Here is a 9216-nt window from a genome sequence, read left to right as displayed (position 1 = left end):
CCTAGGAGAATTAACCCAACAAAAATACAGATTTTAGGAAGAGAAAAATGCAGTCAGGTAGACATAAGCCATCCTGTTCTGCCCAGTGAAAAATTAATGATGGGAAAACTAACAAAGCCTATTTTGAAATTTCCTACTGCAGAGATAAATAATATGGAAAAAAGAGAAATATTTACTGACACTGTGGCAGGAACAAAATAACCAACAGATCACACCAAGAAAGATCAGTGGTGTACAGAACCCCTAGGGGTGCTGAGGATTGAGCAGGGAGGGAATATAGCTAAAAGGACACCTATACAAGGTGTAAAGCAAGGGAAAAGTGCTGAGTAGGAGCCGAAGAGATGGGGTATGCTGGGAATTTAGGAGGAAAAAATGTCACCCCATGCAGGGAACCAGGTCCTTCCTGGAGGTGTCGGGATGCAAGGGGTCCCCTACACTGGGAGACAACCTAGAACATAGCACCTGAGGCTCAGATGCAAAATGTGCTAAATCTTCCATTCCGATCCTTTTATTATTTCTCAGGATTGAAGCAGGAGGAAGAAAGAAAGAAAAGAATACATGAGAGTTAATCATGTTTATGGGAAGTCGGGGCTGGCTGGGCTCCCTCGGGCTTTGCGTAGGAGAGAATCCCAGAAAAGGAGCAGTTAAGATTCTTGCAATTTCTGTTTTGAGCAAGGATTTGGCCAATTAACGTTGACAATCTCATGAATGTGACAACACACCCAGCCTCCTGCTTCCTTCCACGGCCCACCAAGACAGGCAATGGTCTTTGACACGCATCCATCTCCAGGCTCCCCCTTCCAGGGCCCTAAGCCCTGCTTCCTGCAACATTACATTCCTGAGGTTTCCGTACCAACCCCCGCTGCTCGCAGCTCTTCTCTATTGTGCTTCAACACTGATCATTTTTATCTGCGGAACATACTCATCACTGGTCTGTGCACACTTATTCCCTCCGACCCACGATTTATTAACTCCGTCATAGTCATGGACATAAAGCGTTTGGATGTGACTCCAGAATTTGCTGTTCCCTCTGAGATTTATTTCAAGGCACTCTGTGACCCTGTAACTTTGAGAGGCCCCATATAAAAGAGGGTTTATTATTAGAACCAACACAGGCAGGGTGCCTTTCTTTCATGGGTCCTGTGGCAGCTCTGTGACCTCTTCTTTTTTTTTACTTCTTCCTGTGGACAGGGCCTCAGTTAAAATGTATCAAATGCAAATTCAAGCAGGCAGGGAGCGTGTGTTCCGAAAATGGCATTCCAGGAGTTTGTCTCTTCTCGGGCAAGGAAATAATACGTTTTTTACAAAAGGAAGCATGACAAAATCCTGATAGTTATATTATCCTTTTATATATTAAAAAAAACAAACAAACAACTAACTATAAGTTCCAAAAGATCAGTATAAGGAAAAGATGGGCTAGCATGATGGCCGTGGATTATTCCTAATGAAAGTCCAGAGCCTGAATTGTGCAAGTTCTTTAGAATTTCCTTTCCTCTTGTGAACACAGTCACTTTGGAATTATACCAGCCACGAAACAACCAAATGGGAAATCAGCTGTTGCTCGGACCTATGATGCATGCCCGCATTGTGCAGTGCGCAACAGCAATACCTGAACTTCATTATCAAAGTTCAGTGCAGACATCCCGTGATGTCTTTGGCAAAGCTGGCCATTGCATTCCAAAGCTGCATGCTGTTTTAACGATGCTGAGAATATACACGCTTCTCTATGGAAATGCAGCTTCCTTTGCTTGTGTGGTAGCAGTGACACCTAATAGTAAATCATCCCAGGGTAACAGAATAAAATAAAAACAAAAGAAAACACATCGAGCCATCTATCTGCTTTTAATACAAAGGAACTTACTGGTGGAGACGTTCATGACTGAGGCAGCAACCATCTGGGCAATTCATCAAATTATTAACTGTACAAAACGCTTCTCTCAGACAAGAGAACGACTTTGCACTCAGATGATTCCATTAAGATGTTGAAGAAGAAAAAAATCTGCTGCTTGGTTCAGGCCTCTCAAAGAATCAGGAATTCCCGGGACCACCACTAATTTCAGATCCAGTGTCCAGAGCACTGTGAATCCCTGCTTCCTGGGGTACCTCCTTCAATACATGTCCAGGGTGTTAAAAATTACTGGAACCCCAGGGCGCCTGGGTGGCTCAGTCGGTGAAGCACCTGTCTTCGGCTCAGGTCATGATCCCAGGGTCCTGGGATCGAGCCCCGCGTCGGGCTCCCTGCTCCGCGGGGAGTCTGCTTCTCCCTTTGCCTGTGCCCCTCCCCCTGCTTTTGCTTGTTCTTTCTCTCTCACTCTCTCTGTCTCAAATAAATAAATAAAATCTTTAAAAAATTTACTGAAACCCATAGACAACACCCCAAGATTTGTGAATTGCCCACAAGAACGGTTTAGTTTTCTGTCTCCATTTGAAGGTGGTAATAAAAGATGCCCTTAAGGCACGTGACACCAGCATTATCATTGTGTCACCTGGATAATGCCGTCCTGTTATATAATTATGTAACTTCCTTTTGCATGTGTTTGTGATCAGATGCATTGCAATCATTATTTTAATTTTAATGCAGTCACCAGTAAAGAACTAAGGTAGATTTCCCCTGTAAATCATGCATTTGTGTCAAATTACTTTGATGTATGCTGTCCAAATGAATGTCTCACTTTTCTTAATTCAACAAACATTTTTGGAGAAGGTTCTCTGCAACGGGCAGGCACTCCTCTGTCCTTCGCCCCGGAGAAATGGTCTTGAATGAGAAAATGTACTCTCAGGGATATGCATCCTCATGAGTCAGACAGAGAGGAAGCCAATGAATTGATACAAACACATTCATTCATTCATTAGAAAACTAGAATATCATGATAATGTGCTGGGAAGGGAACATGGTTCTAGAGACATGCCTGGCCAGCAAGCTAAAGCTGTCTGGTCAGAAAGCTTTCTCTGATCTGAATGGTGAGAAGGAAGCTGCAGGACGCATGCCATTGGAAAGAGGATCCCAGGCCGGGGACACCTCCTCGTATGGAGTCCCTGTGTCTGAACCACACAATTCCACACACGCATAAAAGCCTCTGTGCTGGAGAACAGGTAAGCCCGTGGCTGGTGTGGAAGGAGGTTGGCGCAGCACCTGTGAGAGATCATGCAGAAGTGTGTAAGTCATGGCAAAGAGAGAGGATTTATGCTGAATGTGATGGGAAGCATTTGGATGGCTGTATATATATTTTTTTAATTTTTTAAGCTTTATTGATTTATAATTGACAAATAAATTATAAAATACTGAAAGTGTACAGCATAATCCTTTGATCCGTGTGTACATTGTGAAAGTGTCCCCCACCAAGTTAATTGACACACCCATCAAATTTCAAGTACACGTAGTGTTATTAACTAGAATCACCATGTCTGGTAAGCGCTGTGAATTGTGCAAGACTGTTGAATCTCAGATCTGTACCTCTGAAACAAATAATGCAATATATGTTAAGAAAGAAAAAAAGAAGAAGAAGAATGTAGCAGGAGGGGAAGAATGAAGGGGGGGAAATCGGAGGGGGAGAAGAACCATGAGAGACGATGGACTCTGAAAAACAAACTGAGGGTTCTAGAGGGGAGGGGGTTGGGAGGATGGGTTAGCCTGGTGATGGGTATTGAGGAGGGCACGTTCTGCATGGAGCACTGGGTGTTATGCACAAACAATGAATCATGGAACACTATATCTAAAACTAATGATGTAATGTATGGGGATTAACATAACAATAAAAAAATTAAAAAAAAAAAACCTAGAATCACCATGTTATACATTCGATCCTCAGACCTTCTTCATCTTTTTTTTTTATATGATGTTAATCACCATACATTACATCATTAGTTTTTGATGTAGTGTTCCATGATTCATTGTTTGCTATAACACCCAGTGCTCCATGCAGTACGTGCCCTCTTTAATACCCATCACCAGGCTAACCCATCCTCCCACCCCCCTCCCCTCTAGAACTCTCAGTTTGTTTTTCAGAGTCCATAGTCTGTCATGGTTCGTCTCCCCTGCCGATTTCCCCCCTTCATTCTTCCCCTCCTGCTATCTTCTTCTTTTTTTTTTTTAACATATAATGTATATTTGTTTCAGAGGTACAAGACCTTCTTCATCTTGTAGTTGAAAGTCTATACCCTTTACCCACCTCCTCTTAATCCCCCGACCCCTCTAGCCCCTAGCATCCATTTTTTCTACTGTCTGTATTTAGGACTTTGACTTCTTTTAGATTCTGTATATAAATGATATCATTTGGGCTCCACTTTCTCTCTCTGATTGATCTCACTTAGCATAATTCCCTCAAGGTGCATCCATGGTATCACCATGGATCCATCATGGATGGCAGGATTTCCTTCTTTCTTATGGCTGAATAATATCACATTATGTATATAATATGTATGTAGTTCCAGGGGCGCCTGGGTGGCTCAGTCGGTTAAGCGTCCAACTTTTGATTTCAGCTCTAGTCATGTTCTCAGGATCTTGAGATCGAGCCTGGCATCTGGCTCTGCACTCGGTGGGGAGTCTGCTTGAGATTTCTCTCCCTCTGCCCCTCCCCCTGCTTGTGCTCTCCCTCTCTCTCTTTCTAAAAATAAATAAATAAATCATTTAAAAAATAAAAATATGTATATAGTTCCATATATTCCATATGTAGAAATATTGTGAATATCTATTGATCAATCTATTGATCGATCAATCAATCTATCCATCTATATATGCGTGTGTATATATGACATCTTTTTCCATTCATCCATTGACAGACATTTAGGTTGTTCCATATCTTGGCTATTGTGAATAACACTGCAAAGAACATGGCAGTGTAGATATCTCTTCCATATCTGGTTTTTATTTCAATTGGATCTATACCCAGGAATGAGATTGCTGGATCATCTGGTAGTTCTATTTTTTATTTATTGAGGAACCTCCACAGTGTTTTCCACAGTGGCTGCACCAATTTACATTCCCACCAACAGTGCATATCCTCACTCCACACTTGTTTTCTCATAAAGGTGTGTAAGGTAAGGTATAAGGTGTAAGGTGATATCACATTGTGGTTTTGATTTGCATTTCTACAATGATTAATGATGTTGAGGACATTTCGTGTAGCCACTGGCCATCCAGATGTCTTCCTTAGAAAAAATGTTTATTCAGATCCTCTTCACATTTCTTAACTGGATTCTTTGGTGCTTGCTCTTGAGTTGTGTTAGTTGGGATTACCCTTCTGATTACGTGGTTCTAGGGCAGGGATGAGGTTTATGGTGACACTGTTTCAGTCTTCCCGCTCCCATTTTAATGATGGTGATGTGGTTATTTTCTGATTTGCCCAACACGTAGGAGTCACTCAGCTGGTTTCTGGGCTTCTCTAAGAAGAAACTGCTTTGTGTTAGCTGTAGAGTCAGTGTATCCATGTGAGGCAGTGAGTTCAGGAGGTTCTTATGTCACCGTCTTGGACTGGAACCCTGGATGATTGTAAATGGATGGAAATGTTGTAAACTGATTTTCGCTCATAAATAACAACTCAGGCTGTTGTGGAGATAAATAACATAGGGAGTCAGGAGAAAAAATGCATGAATAAATGGCTTAGGTGACTATCGTAATCTAGATGAATGAGGTGAGAAAGAAGTGTGATGGAAGTGGCAATGGGGAAAAGTAAAATAATTCAGTATATATTCTAAAAGAAGTGCTGCTGAGGACTTTCTAAGAGCTTGAGTATGGTGGCTGTAGAAAAGAAAGAGGTCAAAGTCCACCTTGGCTTTTTGATTTGAGCAATGAGGAAAAAGAGCAACTACTCTTTATTGAGGCAGAAAAGACTGGGGAGACGGCAAGTTTGGGGAAAAAAGGAATCAAGAGTTCTGTTTTGTCCATATTCATCTGAAGATACCAATTGGGTATCCAAGTGGTAATGTCAAGAAGATAACGGTATATGAGTCTGTGGATGCCAAGACCTAAAGAATGTACATATCATGTGAAGATCCATGGGATTTAGTAACATGACACAGAGAGAGAAAGAATGAGAAAGAACCCTGGAGAGAGAAAGAATGAGAAAGAACCATTTAGTAACATGACACAGAGAGAGAAAGAATGAGAAAGAACCCTTGCATTTTGAAGTCAAGTTGTTGAGGAGGCGATACTGATCAAGCGATACTAATCACCTCACTTCTCCAAAAAGGAGAAGCCGGGCATGTGGAAAGGAAATTATTCAAATTCCCATGTTCCTGAAGTCAAGAATAGAAAGGGTTTCTAGAAGTAAAGAGAGGGCTGAGTGGGATAAGGATGTGTGATCATTGGATTTGACAACACCAATGTCATTGACAGCCTTCGTAGGGACCGTGTCAGAGGGGACACAGCAGCAAATGAGGAGGCTGAAGATCAAGATGCTGTGAGCAAGTGGAGACAGAAAATGTAGGTAATTGCTAAGAAGTCTTCCTGTGGGAAAGTTGAGGTGAGGCACTACCGAGAGGGTGGAAGGATCTGGATTTTTAAAGGGATTTTCCTTTTAAACTGGGAGATATAGAACCAGGAGGGCCCCTGATGGGAATGGCCCAGAGTTGAGGGAGAAATTCACACTGCATGACAGACAGAAACTGAAGAAGCCAAATCTTGATAAGGTGAGAGGATTTGAAATCCAGACACAAGTAGGAGGGTTGACTTTTGATAAAAACTGGGACATTGCATCCAGGTAATTTATGGTGAAAATCTACAGAATATGGAAAGAGATGCACGTGAAGTGGTAGTGACAGTTGTGGGAAGGTGAAGAACCATATTCTAAGGGCTTCTGATGTCTCCCTGTCCCGTGAACAGGGCAACTGAGAACATCAGCGTATGCGTGCTTGTGCGCTTGCTGGTGACTGGGTGGCAGTATAGATGGGGTTGGGAAGAGAGAAAAAGTTGTGAAATGGAAGTCCTGGAAAATAGGAAAACTAATACATGAAGAACATGTAGTAGGATTTGGGGATGGTGTTTAATTCCCATTTGAGATTTTGAGCAGGGATTTAAAGTAAAATCCTACAGCAAGTGCGTGTGTGAAAACTTATCTCCAGTGAGGTTAGCTGTTCTGGGGAGGTGGAGAAGAGCTGAGCGGTTGGGTTGAGCCAGACCTTCGACAGTACGATGGACGTAAAAAATGGCCAGAGTTCAAATTGAGTAAATAGGTGTGGGCATCAGGTCACGCTGCATGTGACAGATACACAACTCAGAAGGGCCCACCCCAGAGGAAGTTCACATTCCCATCATGATTAGCAGTTTAGCTTCAGAAAATCATAATGCACTATATTTAATTAATGTGAATTGGAATTTAAATTCTGTCGGTCGATCCATTTTGACCTTATAGGGGTATTAGAACTGTAAGTGTAAGCAGTTTACACAGAGATTTACATCTGAATATGTTGAGTACATTATAATTCATTTAAGTCAATCCTGGTTCTGTCCTCTCTTAAGAAGAGTCCTCCATTTTCAAAGTGTGAGAAAATCTCATCAAGGTGATGCCCCACGTTAACCAGATGGACCCCAATGCCAGTGTTTCCAAGCAGCGTGAAAAACATCATTGTTAAACCAATGCCTGTGCCCGATGCCCACTCTCTGTGTACAAGCATTATGGTAGAAGATGAATTAAAAGCAAGAATTTGATTGAACAGTGTGAAATCAAAGTAAAGAGGGGCCCACTTGCCTTACGGGGCGGACATCAGGCTGGTTGCAGTCATCTGCATGATGGGGCCTCCCGTGGCCTTCTCCCCGCCTCAGCTGGCCCGGACCTCTCTCTTTAACTTGCACAGACACTGTGCCATATTTTCATTCTGCAATTCACTATCTTTCCCCTCCCCACATTCGATGCAGGCCTCTGGTCATTAAAGAGAGTTAGATGATTTTTCCAAATTTGCTATTTCCTAAGTGTAAGAACCAGAATCTCGGCTCATCCCTTGTCTTCGTTATTCATATCCAGTAATAATTTGGAAGCTCATCATTACAGGAAAAGGGAGGAGAATGTCTTTGTCTCTTTTGAGAAGCATTTTTCTCTAGGCACGGGCTGCAGTATTGTCTCATCCCATGATCATCGTTTTATCTTACAGGTTTTTACAAGAGCTACCAAGGCCCATCATTAACCCGGGGAAGTTGTCCCCACAACATCTGGATAATCTCAATCTCTTGACCAAAGGGATCTGGCTAAATTGCACATCTGCTCTTTCCCAGACACCAAGCATCCAGATTCGATGAGTTCTAAATCTCTCCTCTCCAGAGTCTAATCATGTCCAAGAACCGAAAGAGATTTTTAAATGCTCTCAGGTTGAGAGTAAAATGAGATGAGATAAAAAGATTAAAGAATGAGGGTTTTTATGACTGTTCATTTGTCAAAAGTATTGATTATATTTGATTCATTACAAATGAATACATTATATGAAAGACACTTAAGATTCTTGCCTATGACGATTCTTTTTGCCAAAGATGGATTAACTGGAATCAGTCAAATGTGATGGTTTGTTTGCTCTTGATATATTTGATGCATTCGTTTTGTGGAAAATAAAAAAAAAAATTAGAACAGTGGGTGGAAAAAAGTTTGAAGAAAGTACACCAGGACGAAGGACCTTGCTTCTCAAGCTGCACACACCAGTGTCTGTGGCTTGAACTGGAAGGCAAACTTTGGTCAATGAACTGCTTTCTGGCTTGGTGAATTCTAGCTGATACTCCTTGGTCCCCTCATTGCTCATATGGAGGCCACAGCTGCTCAGGACTCTGCATGGTGCCCAATACATTAACATACTATGACATAATTATTATATACATATATGAGACATTATCATCTATACTTTATTTTTTTTTAGCTGGGCATCTTTGTGTCCATAAAGGTAGCTGGAACAACACCATGGGCCGTGGGTTCATATTCTGTCTCTACCACTTAATTATGTGATCTTGGTCCATATCCTTTGCATATATGATCCTTCAGAGATTTCATAAAAAGATTTTCTAGGTCAGCACATATTTATGAAAGACACCTGTCCACCAGACATTGTGTGTGCTAGGAATTTCCTATATATTATATGTGCAACTTAGCAAATTCCATGAGGTAGGGACTGTTACCCCATTTCACTCAACTGGCAAATGACAGAGCAATGTTACACCTAGGTTATATTAAATCCAATATCCTCTGAATTATGGAAATAAAATAATGAATTTGGGCCATACTCATTCTTTTTTTTTTTTTT

Source organism: Phoca vitulina, unplaced genomic scaffold (genome assembly GCF_004348235.1).
Source record: "Phoca vitulina isolate PV1807 unplaced genomic scaffold, GSC_HSeal_1.0 scaffold44, whole genome shotgun sequence".
Classification (NCBI taxonomy): domain Eukaryota; kingdom Metazoa; phylum Chordata; class Mammalia; order Carnivora; family Phocidae; genus Phoca; species Phoca vitulina.
Note: the sequence above shows the minus strand (reverse complement) of the source record.